Raw genomic sequence first — 13,541 nt, 5'->3', positions numbered from 1 at the left:
TGGGTCTGCCTCTCCCCGTGGTTAGGCTGCCATCGGGGTGGGGAGCAGGGGCGGGGCTGGGTGGGGGAGCAGTCCTTTGGAATCACTGGAGGGGTGGGGGTACGGGTGGGGTCGGGGGTCTCTTTCTGCGCCCGTGCAAGATTTATAGAGACGTACCAAAGAAGGGACCGAGTTCATCTACCTCATGTTCTTTTGAAAAATGTGCCAACAGGGGAAGGAAACAAAGTGGGTGGGTGGGTGGGGTGGGGGAAGACGCAGGCCAGACGGGTTGGCGGCCCGGCCTCCTTTTGCTGCCGCTGATTCTGCAGCCGGCGGGAGCTTGGCTTTTGGTTTGCCTTCCCCGTCTGTTTTGAAACTACCCTGTGCTTTTGACCAAAGAAACTCTCCTCTTCATTAAGTAGTGGGTGGACATAGCAGACGACACAGATATTTCTCCCAAGAAGTTCTCTATATAGTAAGCTGCACTCTTCCCTGCCCTTGGACTGCTGATCCACCTGCCGCACGAGATTTCATCTTCCGAGACGGACACTGCCTGCGGAAAAAGGACATTTCAGGACTCTCTGGGAAACGCAGACATGGGCGGAGGACCGGGGTTAGGATGGGACTGCGGGCAGCGCAGCTGTTTTTAAGCTCTTCTACCAAAGATGGGACGCATTTTGGCACTTGGTTCTTCTGCCACGGGAATGGAGGCGGCCGACGAGCTCATCTCTGTCTCTCCTTTTCCTGGCAGCGCCAGACAACCCCTTTGCTCTTTGTGTCTAGGTGCTGCTGCTTCTCTCTCTCTCTCTCTCTCTCTCTCTCTCTCTCTCTCTCTCTCTCTCTCTCCTCCCCGCCCTTCCTGCTACTTCTCCCTCCTGCTTCCCTCTCTCTCCCTTTCCCCCTTCGCTGTCTGTTTTTGGAGTCGACCCAGCACACTGAGCCGGGAGCTGGGTCCTGGCGCTCAGGGGAATGAATGCAAGTACCAATGAGATGGAAATAAAAGCAGAAATACTTTTAAAAGATACATTGGGAACGAGTGATGTTTAACAGCAACAGGTGGCCCTCTCTCCACCTGATCCCTTAAACTGGGGGGGGGGGGCAGTGATCAAGAACTGAGAACCTGTAACCTTTGACCAGCAAAGGAGGTTCGCTACTGCCAATACAGAAAAACGTAAATGCTTATAATACCGTTTATTGAAAGAATATGTCCCAACATTTCATGCCTGGGCACCTTGGGGGCAGCTCAGAGTCAGGTAGCCCACGAACCTTAATGATGGGATGGAACAGAAAAATAAAAGGGGGAGTTACAAAACGCTTGGAAATAAAAAGGGGAGATATAAACAGCAGTGGAACTGAAGGATCCGGCCTATGCTAGAAAGATGAGTCTTTCTGCACATTGACTATCACACACGCAATGGGATTGCTCCCCTCACCCCAAGTCACAAACTTGGGTGACTTTGAAAGAGACTGTGGTGTAACAAGGAACTGGGAGACAAGGGTTCAAATATGAAGCTCATTGGGCCAGCCACGGTCTCTCCGCCAAGCCTACCTCACAGGATTGTTGTGGAGATTCAGAGGAGGAAGAGGAGAACTACTTGTGCCATCTTGAGCTCCTTGGCGGAAAGGTGGACTATACATGTGATTTTAAAAAGGGGTTGAGAGAAATTCATGGACGCGGCCAAGGCTACTGGCCACACTGGATTTGCCCCCTTTCTTAGTGCCTGCTGTACTATCACAATTAAATGTATGCAAAGAGAAACACAATGATGCTTCCACACCAATGTCTTGGGATGCCATTTTCATTTATGGGTTTCCCCATCTTGTCTTGAGCATCAGAGGTGATTTACAGCGACATTATTACCCCTTTCCAGGCGAGTAAACAGAAAGAATACTATTTCTCTGTATTTTGGAGGAGGTGGCATAAAATCACCCTGAGACTTTGGCCGCAATTCAGTTCCAGGGCGGGGGGAGGGGGTGGCAATCCAGAGAAAGGTCCCCCTCTCCTTTTTATATTGTGCGTTCCTGATTATTTGTGCTCGTGGTGGTATCAGGGCTGTTATACACGACCCCCTTTTCCATTCTCTTTGCCCCTGCAAAATTTCAGAGTGGGGGGAAAGCTTATTGCCAAGTGCAAAGCGTTTCTGTGGACAGCAATAATGCAACAAATTGGGGGAGAACCACAATGAAAACAGACTGGTGTGTGGATGGCTCAGTGTAAACCCACCACAAATACACATAGAATCATAGAATCCTAGAGTTGGAAGAGACCACAAGGGCCATCCAGTCCAACCCCCTGCCAAGCAGGAAACACCATCAAAGCATTCCTGACAGATGGCTGTCAAGCCTCCGCTTAAAGACCTCCAAAGAAGGAGACTCCACCACACTCCTTGGCAGCAAATTCCACTGCCGAACAGCTCTCACTGTCATGAAGTTCTTCCTAATGTTTAGGTGGAATCTTCTTTCTTGTAGTTTGAATCCATTGCTCCGTGTCCGCTTCTCTGGAGCAGCAGAAAACAACCTTTCTCCCTCCTCTATATGACATCCTTTGATATATTTGAACATGGCTATCATATCACCCCTAACCTTCTCTTCTCCAGGCTAAACATACCCAGCTCCCTAAGCCGTTCCTCATAAGGCATCGTTTCCAGGCCTTGGACCATTTTGGTTGCCCTCCTCTGGACACGTTCCAGCTTGTCAGTATCCTTCTTGAACTGTGGTGCCCAGAACACAATGGTTGCATGGATGACATCTTGCACAATACACTTGCAATAAAATGCTGGTCTCTTCTCTTTGTCCTGCTATGCTTCCCCACAGATTTAGGGCATGTTCACATTGCCACCTTGGAATCATAGAATTTTAGGGTTGGAAGGGACCCCGAGGAGCGTCTAGTTCAACCCCCTGCAAAATGGGAATATGCAGCTGTCCCTTAGGAGGATTAAGCCTGCAACCTTGGCATTATCAGCAACAGGCTCTAACTAACTAACTGAGCTATTGCTGGAAAGTTCCTCTGTTCCACATCAGGGTCAAACTAGACCAGGCACCCCCAAATTCGGCCCTCCAGATGTTTTGGGACTACAACTCCCATCATCCCTAGCTAACTACCAGTGGTCAGGGATGATGGGAATTGTAGTCCCAAAACATCTGGAGGGCCAAAGGTTGGGGATCCCTGAACTAGACGTTCTGAGAACTCATACAAGATTTGTCTCCCTTGGTGTGACGCCGCTCTCGAATCGCAGATGGGTAATCACACGACTTGCTGCTCTATATACTGACTCGTATGTTCTGCATCTTGGGAAGAAAGGGAAAGCTGCCTTAAGGGGGGGGGGCAGCCCATTGTTTCATCAAGCTCAGTAGTCGACACTTGACTGACAGCGACTCTCCAGGGTTTCAGGAAGAGCGCCCCCCCCCCACAACCGTACCTGGAGATGCCAGTGGGATTGGAACTTGGGACTCTGAAACTGAGCTATGTCTAATAATACAAATTTTACTATTTGTACCCCCCCTCCCATCTGACTGGGTTGCCCCAGCCGTTTTGGGTGGCTTGCAACAAAAATATATAAGCATAATAAAACACTTATTATTATTATTATTATTATTATTATTATTATTATTATTAAGCAACAACAACCCTGGGACTGGTGCTTATTTCACTGCCTCTCAGCTGGGAGCATTGCTAAGCACAGGCAATGGAGATGAGTAAGTGCTTGCTTTTCAAATAAACCAGGGGAGGAGTTACCTGCCTCCTCTCTGGTCTGCCCCCTTACCTTGTTCCAGTTGCATTCCTCTGTGCTGGGCCAAAAGAGGAGTCCTGCTCACTTTTTCAGGGGTGGGGGTGGGGGGTGGGCAGAAGTGCAAAAGCCCAGGCCTCCATTTCTCAAAGGGAAAGCTCTGAAAGCGGTGAATTGGTACATCGAAGCTGTACCATGCGATGAAACGGCAGCAGAGGCAGATTGCCCCATTTAGGGCCAGCCGTGGTGTTGGGGGGGGGGCAGGTGGTTGGGGGTGCGGGTGCTGAGGGGTTTCAGTCTCAGCACCCCCGCCCCCAAGTTTCCTCTTGAGCCATCCCCATCCTCCTAGACAGGCAGCCAGCTGGCCCCAGAACTTGCCTATCGCTGGGTGGTCTGCTCATCTCACCTCATCACCTTCCAACATGTCCCTGGCTGGCAGCACTGCTGGGAACATTGGTCCACCTTTTATTAATTCATTCTGATTTCACTATTTATATCCCACCCATCTGACTGGGATGGAATCTAGACACATTTTTTTTTAAAAAAATGCTAGGAAATTGTTTTTTTTTTTTTTGACGTTTTAAAAAATATATTGAATTTGCCATAAGCTCACTATCGCCATCTAGTGTCACATTTGGACAATGAACTTAAAACATCATAATAATATATTATCCCAACAGAGTATTAAAAACATGATAAAAGATCAAACATTAAAAACTTCCCAAAACAGGGCTGCCTTCAGATGTCTCCTAAAAGTCTGGTAGTTGTTTATTTCCTTGACATCTGATGGGAGGGCGTTCCACAGGGAGGGCGCCACTACCGAGAAGGCCCTATGCTGGTTCCCTGTAACTTGGCTTCTCGCAGTGAGGGAACCGCCAGAAGGCCCTCGGTGCTGGACCTCAGTGTCTGGGCTGAACAATGGAGGTGGAGACGCTCCTTCAGGTATACTTGGCCGAGGCCGTTTAGGGCTTTAAAGGTCAGCACCAACACTTTGAATTGTGCTCAGAAACGTACTGGGAGCCAATGTAGGTCTTTGAGGACCGGTGTTATATGGTCTTGGCAGCCACGATATATTTGCAGCTGTATAGCTGAGTCCTGTTGTCTTTGTCCATGGAGTTTTCTTGGCAGGGATACTGGAGTGGCTTGCTTTTGAATTATGGTGCTGGAGGAGACTCTTGAGAGTCCCATGGACTGCAAAAAGATCAAACATATCCATCCTTAAATAAATCAGCCCTGAGTGCTCACTGGAAGGACAGATCCTGAAGCTGAGGCTCCAGTACTTTGGCCACCTCATGAGAAGAGAAGACCCCTAGAAAAGGACCCTGATGTTGGAAAGGATGGAGGGCACAAGGAGAAGGGGACGACAGAGGATGAGATGGTTGGACAGTGTTCTCGAAGCAACTGGCATGAGTTTAGCCAAGCTGCGGGAGGCAGTGGAAGATAGGGGTGCCTGGTGTGCTCTGGTCCATGGGGTCACGAAGAGTCGGACACGACTGAACAACTGAACAACAACAAGCTGAGTCCAGGGTTGTCCCAGCCACTCTGAGTGGCTTCTAGCACATATAAGAACATCAAACATTAAAAGGCTTCCCTATCCAGCCACAGTCCTTGAAAACACTCAACCCAAGATTTTTTCCGTATGTGCAGAGCCCTCCTTGCATCTCACCTGGAGCTCTTTTTCACTCTAGCAGTCAGTTAGGTTCCCCCACAACGGCTTCCTACCCATTGTTTGTGTGGTCAGGCTGCCCTCTTATGTACATGGCACTGGTCTTACTGATAATGAGTTTTGCAGAATTTCTACCTGACAGCTTCCCACCTGTCTTACGCGCAAAGAAGTGCAGGGAGGAAGCAGGGTCAGGGACCAGAAGGAGAGAGCGGATTGCCAAACCTCTGCAGGGCCACGCTCCAAAGTTTCATGATCAGCGACATCGAGGCTGCAAGGTGGCCGTGTCAGGAGGGTGCAGCGGCTCATGTCAATTCCAAGCAATCAATTGGAGAGCTGTGAGCAAGGACACATGTACAACCTCAGTGCATTGCCTGGTTCATAGCTAACTTGCGGAGGTCCAAGAAATCCAGGCTAACCTGGTCCTGCCGGGCTAATAATAGCCCACTTGACAGTGTGCAGCTTTTGGTTTTTAACTGGAAAAGCCTTAAACCAGTTTAGCACTTGGAGTGGTGTCCAGCAATGCTTCCTCTGCGTTCTCCATGCTTTTAGCAGAGTTTCTGTTCAAACTTCTAACTTCTTCATCTTCTTGCGCAACGGTGTGTGTACCTTCCGTGCCAGCAATTAAACTCCCACAAAGTCTGGCTTGATTAAAGCAAGTAAGCTTTATTTACAAGCATATAAATCATGGAGCTCCTCTCCGGGGCTCACGGAAGACATGTCCGCTCAAAAGTGAAAGCAGGACTGACCAAGAAATAAATGGTGCGTCACATAAATCACAAAGACATCGCATACAGCAGATAACCCGGATGTTGTGACACATCCTCATTCCTGTGGGAGGAGCGAACTGTTGAGCTTCTTTAACCCTCAAAGCTCCAAACATCACAGACAGGATGCGGCCGAAAATGGGAAAGGGACCAGCAGCTCAGTTTGCATAACCTTTCCTGGCTGATGGTTCACGGGGTCTTGTCCATGTCCTGATTTATTGAAACAAAATAAAATAAAACAATTCCTTCCAGTAGCACCTTAGAGACCAACTAAATTTGTTCTTGGTATGAGCTTTGTGTGCATGCACACAAAAGGCTCATACAAAGAACAAACTTAGTTGGTCTCTAAGGTGCCACTGGAAGGAATTTTTTATTTTATTTTGTTTTGACTGTGGCAGACCAACACGGCTACCTACCTGTAACTGATTTATTGAGTGAGTCAGCTCTCAGTCAATAGGAACTGCTTGGGCTAGTAGATTGCAATATTGACTCGCGGAAGATGAGGGATTGGAGAAAGGAGGGAAGGAAAGCTCTGGCGAATCTGGTTATCTCCTGAGTGGTCGAGCCAGGAAACCAGAAAGAGAGATCTCTCGGCTGAGGGTGGAAGAGAATGACCAGCTGAGGCCCTAAGACACCCAAAGCCAGCTTGTTGTAGTCTTTACTTACCTAGAATCACAGATTTGCAGAGTTGGAAGGTACCCGAAAGGTCGTCTGGCACAACACCCTACAATGCAAGCTAGTGCCCTCCAAGCTGTGGTGGCTGGGACTGATGTGGGTTGTAGTTCGCAACACCTGGAACCCTGTGTCCAGTTCTGGGCAGCATAATTTAAGAAGGATATTGACAAGCTGTAAGGTGTGCAGAGGAACGCGACCAAGAGGATCAAGGGTCTGGAAACCAAGCCTTATGAGGAATGGTTGAGGGAGCTGGGGATGTTTAGCCTGGAAAAGGGGAGACTGAGAGGAGAAAGGATAGCTGTCTACAGATATCTTAAAGGCTGTCATATGGAAGATGGAGCAAGCTTGTTTTCTCCTGCTCCCAAGGGTAGGACTTGAACCCATGGCTTCAAGTGACAAGAAAGGAGATTCCGACTAAACATTAGGAAGAACTTCCTGGAAATAAGAGTCCCCCCCCCCTGAAAGTGGAACAGTCTCCCTCAGAAGGTGGGGGACTCTCCTTCCTTGGAAGTTTTTGTGCAGATGTTGGATGGCCATCTGTCATGGATGCTTTAGCTGAGATTCCTGTATTGCAGGGGGTTGGACTAGATGACCCTTGGTGTCCCTTCCAACTCTATGATTCAATGAATTCTATGGCGGGTAACAGGTTGGTGGAAGCCATCCTAGATCTGTATAACACAGACATATGGCTGTGAAATCCATTTACTCTTGTCAGCCAAGATGAATCAGGGCAGAAAACAAAATGAATTGGTTAGAGATTGTTGTTGCTGTTGTTCAGGTCGTTCAGTCGTGTCCGACTCTTTGTGACCCCATGGACCAGTAGCATGCCAGGCACGCCTATCCTTCACTGCCTCCCGCAGTTTGGTCAGACTCATGCCAGTTGCTTTGAGAAACACTGTCCAACCATCTCATCCTCTGTCGTCCCCTTCTCCTTGTGCCCTCCATCTTTCCCAACATCAGGGTCTTTTCCAGGGAGTCTTCCCTTCTCATGAGTTTGGCCAAAGTACTGGAGCCTCAACTTCAGGATCTGTCCTTCTAGTGAGCACTCAGGGCTGATTTCTTTAAGAATGGATAGGTTTGATCTTCTTGCAGTCCATGGGACTCTCAAGAGTCTCCTCCAGCACCATAATTCAAACGCAATCATGCTTCGGCGATCAGCCTTCTTTATGGTCCAGCTCTCACTTTCAAGCTTCTGGCTGGCTGTAAGGATTCACTTGAACATTAAAGCCAGTATCTATCTTCCTTCCTTCCTTCCTTCCTTCCGTCCGTCCTTCCTTCCTTCCTTCCACCTTTTCCTCATATCAGGACTCAAGACGGCTTATTCGAAGATTAAAAAGAGCACAGACAAAATACATAAAGCCGAAAAAGTATAAAAGCTAATAGTTTAAAAAGCAACTAAACTATTGGAACAAATATAAATATTATATTAGAATGCAGATAACAAAAACAGCACAGCACTATTTAAAAAACCATTCCTTAAAATAAAATAACAAGTGCCTGTTAGAATAAAAAGAGGCTTCGTCCGCTGGTAGAAGGAGAACAAGGAGGGAGCCAGTCTGCCTTCTCTAAGGAGGGAGTTCCAAAGTTGCCTTGGAGTAGCCACCACCTAGAAGACCCTGTCCCAGCCACGTCCCCATGAAACATTCCTGAGACAGTGGCAGGAACAAAAGAAGTGCTCCCTCCAAAGATCTTGGAGCCTGGACAGGTTCGTATAGCAGGATACAGTCTTCAGATATCCTGGCCCTAAGCTGTGTAGGGCATTATAGGTCACAACCCTCATAGTAACGGCATCTGTTCCTGTAGTTCCAACTTGGCCAAGGCGTTCTAATCTATAACTGCTGCCTGCCCCCTTGTGTTTGCTGTATTTGCAGCATCAAAGCGACCTCTATGGGGTGCAAGCCTGGGCAGTGTGTATGGAGTTCCTGGGCTGCTCAGATGTCAAGACCTTCTCTCTTGGTCTCACTGATGTGGTTCAAAGGGAAGCAAAGCAATACAGCAGACCACCAAATGTTTGGTGAACCTCCGGGCTTGGGCAAAACAGGAAAAAAGGAAGGATTTCAAGAATGTGCACAAATGCATAATTTATCCCGAGATCTGCACTTCTCCATGCTTGAGCGAGATAGGTGCCCACATCTGCCTGGGAAAAATATCTCCCTCTTACAAACACATCCCTGATGCTGGGTGATTTTTTTTTTAAACCAGAGATGGAGACCTCTGCCCTCCAGCTGCTGTGGGGTCTCACCTGCCCCAGTCAACACGGCCAACGGCCAAACATGAGGCAGAAACAGTTGCAAAGCTTTAAAGTTGGCAAGAACACGAGACACTTAATCTCAAGGTTGTGGGTTCGAGCCCCATTTTGGGGGGGAAATGATTCCTGCATTGGAGAGGTCGGACAAGATGACCCTCGTGGTCCCTTCAAATTCAATGATTCTATGAATTGAAGACCTATATATTTAAGCATGCATTTCCGGACTCATAAGATTTACCACGTTGTTCTGTTTATTATTTACTGATATTTAACTGCATAATACTGATCGCTTCTCTGTTTTACTGGTGTGTTTTTGGTTTAAATGCTGCATATACATTTATTTTTATTTTTTCTAATTATCTTATCTACTGCGTTTTATTTAAACTGCTTAGGGATTTGAATATAAGCGTATATAAATATTACTTATGATCATGGGGAAGATGCTGCCTTGCCCATCAGTGCTGAATGATTGGAGGACGCACTATTAACTGGTGAGAAAAGCACTCTGCACTTGGCTCAGAAACATGCCGGGGGGGGGGCCCTCTGCTGAAGCTCTGCTGTTTGTGCCTGATGTGCATGATTTGTTTGAGAGGAGGAGGAAGGAAAAAGATGACTTAATTAAAGGCTGAGCAGTTGTTTTAATTAGGACTAACAGAGATTTGTAGCCCCTGGCGATAAATGCACGAGGGTGTTTTCTTGCCACAATTTGCAGCTAATGGATTATTATTGGGTTGCAGGAGAGGACTCATTAACACCAAGAATAAACACAAACGAATTAGCGGAAAAAAAAACCCACCAACCCACCATTTTGCCCTGTCAGGTTCTGATGGATAAGCCCGCGATGCGGGCCAGGGAGGGGGCAGGAGCAGACCCCCTTTTTTGCTGCAGTGTTAATTTTACACCTCAGTGCCCCAGTTTGTGGGAGCCAGGGCGAGGGGGGTGGGAGAAAGGTGCGGGCTGGATCAACGAGGCTGGCAACTCAAGACTGTGGAAGGAAGGAAGAGAAGGAAGGAAGAAGAAGAAGGAAGAAGGAAGGAAGGGAAGGGGAAGGGAAGGGGAAGGGGAAGGGAGAGAGAGAAGGAAAGGAAAAGGAAGGGAGAAGGAGAAGGAAGGAAGGAAGGAAGGAAGGAGGGGAAGGGGAAAGGGAAGGGGAGGGGAAGGGAAGGGAGGGAAGGGAAGGAAAGGAAGGAAAAGGAAAGGAAAGAACAGGGAAAATAAAGGAAAGGAAAGGAAAAAGGAAAAAAAGAAGAAAAAAGGAAAAAAAAAAAAAAAAAAAAAAAAAAAAAAAAAAAAAAAAGGAAAAAAAAAAAAAAAAAAAAAAAAAAAAAAGAAAAAAAAAAAAAAAAAGGAAAAAAAAGGGAAAAAGGAAGGAAGGGGACAGGGGAAGGGGAAGGGAAGGAAGGGGAAAGGAAAGGAAAGGAACACACGGAATGGAAAAGGAAAGGGAAAGGAAAGGAAAAGGAAAGGAAAGGAAAAGAAAGGGAAAGGAAAAGGAAAGGAAAGGAAAAAAAAAAAAAAACGAAAAAAAAAAAAAAAAAAAAGAGGAAAAAGGAAAAAAGGAAAAAGGAAAAAGGAAGGAAGGGGAAGGGGAAGGGAAGGGAAGGGAAGGAAAGGAAAGGAAAGGAAAGGAAAGGAAAGGAAAGGAAAGGAAAAGGAAAGGAAGGAAAGGAAAGGAAAGGAAGGAAGGAAGGAAGGAAGGAAGGAAGGGGAAGGGAAGGGAAAGGAAGGAAAGGAAAAAGAAGGAAAAGGAAGGAAGGAAGGAAGGAAGGAAGGAAGGAAGGAAGGAAGGAAGGGGGAAGGAAGGAAAGGAAAGAAGAAAGGGAAAAGGGAAGGAAGGAAGGAAGGAAGGAAGAGAAGGAAGGGGAAGGGTAAGGTAAGGGAAGGGAAGGGAAAGGGAAGGGAAGGAAGGGAAGGAAGGGAAGGGAAGAAGGAAGGGAAGGAAGGGAAGGAAGGACAGGAAAGGAAAGGAAAGGAAAGGGAAAAAAAAGGAAAGGAAAAGGAAAAGGAAGGAAGGAAGGAGGACAGGAAGGAGGGAAGGGGAAGGAAGGGACAAGGCAGGAAGGAAAAAAGAAGGAAAAGGAAGGAAGGAAGGAAGGGCAGGAAGGAAAGGAAAGGAAAGGAAAAAGAAGGAAAGGAAAAGGAAGGAAGGAAGGAAGGAAGGAAGGAAGGAAGGAAGGGGAAGGGAAAATGGAAAAGGAAAGAAAGGAAAGGAAAAGGAAACTGAAGAAAGGGAAGGAAGGGAAGAATAATTTCTAAAATCTTTTGCAGAAGCCAGTCAAATTATGGCCCAAAAGATTACACCAGACGATACACCAAAGCATTATTTGCCAGTTTTGGTGGGAAAGGTTTGTTTTTACGTTGTACACAATCATCCACTTTTATTTTCAATGCAGTTAGGACGACCATTGCTAAATTTCAGGAAACAGCGTCTCAACAAACGAATGCCAACAGCTTTGGTCTCTAGCTTTGATGGAGGGGCTTTCTGCAGAACTCTTCCATAATCGTCAGAAAGGGGATTTTGATGGCACAGTTCCCCACATGCGCTGTCAAAAAGCGAACACAATTATCAGCACACACACACACACACACACACACACACACACCAATCCTCACAAGCTCCTTAACAAATAGGATTGCAACTGATTGAGCTCTGTGTTTATTTATTTTAATCGTTTCATAAGATTTATATTCTGCTTGATTGTAAAAACAAAACAAAACCCTCAAAAAGAATATAAAAGTATCAGTAAAAAACAGTTATGTAAAGCATTATAATTAAAAATAATTAAAACCAATGATATGCTAATAACAGATTGAAACACATGCCAATATTCTACATGTCTGGGTAGGCTTGCCTAAGGAAAAATGTTTTTAGCAGATGCTCGAAAGAATACAGTGAAGGTGCCTCCGTGGTGTCAAGAGGCAAGGAGTTCCAAAGCGCCTGGGCTGCCACACTAAAAGCTTGATTACTTACAAATGAAGCAGGCATGGCATGGCAGCTGTAACAGAACAAGTTTTGCAGATCGATGCAGCCCAGTGGGTGTTTGTGGGGTAAGGCAATCCTGCAGGTAAACTGGTCTCAAGTGATAAAGGCTTTATATTCCTTGAACTTGGCCAGGTAGAAAATGGGCAAGCAGTGCAGGTCTCTGAGCTTTCCATGCTGGCAGGGTCTCGCTCCTGTCAGCGTTGGGTTGGGATGCCATTGAAGAGGGTGATGTGACCGTGTTTGCTAATTTTTGTAACGATTTCTTCTTTGATTCTGTAAAGCATGCAATTCAATAAAGGAATAAGCATGGTGCAAAGTGTGTTCTGTTCTTGCATGTAGATGTGCACTAGCAAAGACCGATGTCTTGAGACACCAGGTAAGGCCATCCTAGCCAGCAGTGCTTTTGGGGCCCACATCCACCCCACGGCGGGATTCCCCCCAGAGTCTCCCCTTCACACATAGAATCATAGAATCCTAGAGTCGGAAGAGACCACAAGGGCCATCCAGTCCAACCCCCTGCCAAGCAGGAAACACCATCAAAGCATTCCTGACAGATGGCTGTCAAGCCTCCGCTTAAAGACCTCCAAAGAACGAGACTCCACCACACTCCTTGGCAGCAAATTCCACAGCTCTTACTGTCAGGAAGTTCTTCCTAATGTTTAGGTGGAATCTTCTTTCTTGTAGTTTGAATCCATTGCTCCGTGTCCACTTCTCTGGAGCAGCAGAAAACAACCTTTCTCCGTCCTCTATATGACATCCTTTTATATATTTGAACATGGCTATCATATCACCCCTTAACCTTCTCTTCTCCAGGATAAACATACCCAGCTCCCTAAGCCGTCCCACATCAGCAACTTAATCCACACTTCCACTTGTCCTGTGACTTCTAGGCACAAGTCTGAGAGGTTTTTTAAATCTTGCCCGGCTGTTTTCCCTGGAAAAACCCATGGTTGACAGCTGAATCAGAACAAATGTCAAACCCGTGTCTAATTGATGCTGCTGCTGCTGATTATTATTATTAATTAAATTCTCTTTTTTAAACTTTTTTTTAAAAAATAATAAATTATACAAAAAACAAAATAAGACAAACACAAATTTAAACAAAAAATCCATATATACCCTACAATATAAACATAAACCCTATAACCCCCCCCCCCCGTGACTTCCCTCCACCACAACTCGACTTCCTTGTTATAAAACAAATATTATCATTGCATTCTTTGGACAGTACACCTCTTACCATTTCTAATCATTATTTTCATTTATACTTTACATACTTAATCCATGCATATCAACACATTCTCTTTAGAACAGTGTTTTTCCATATAGTCCTCGAAGCATTGCCATTCTAATCTTAATTTTTGATTTGTCTGAAGCTTTATGGCAGCTGTTAACTTTGCCAATTCTATAAATTCACTTAATTTACATATCCAATCTTCTTTTGTAGATATTATATCACCTTTCCATTTACTGACGAGGACCATTCTGGTGATCTGCC

The sequence above is a fragment of the Lacerta agilis genome, chromosome 11, assembly GCF_009819535.1.
Source record: "Lacerta agilis isolate rLacAgi1 chromosome 11, rLacAgi1.pri, whole genome shotgun sequence".
Lineage (NCBI taxonomy): Eukaryota > Metazoa > Chordata > Lepidosauria > Squamata > Lacertidae > Lacerta > Lacerta agilis.
This window is presented reverse-complemented; position numbering follows the sequence as displayed.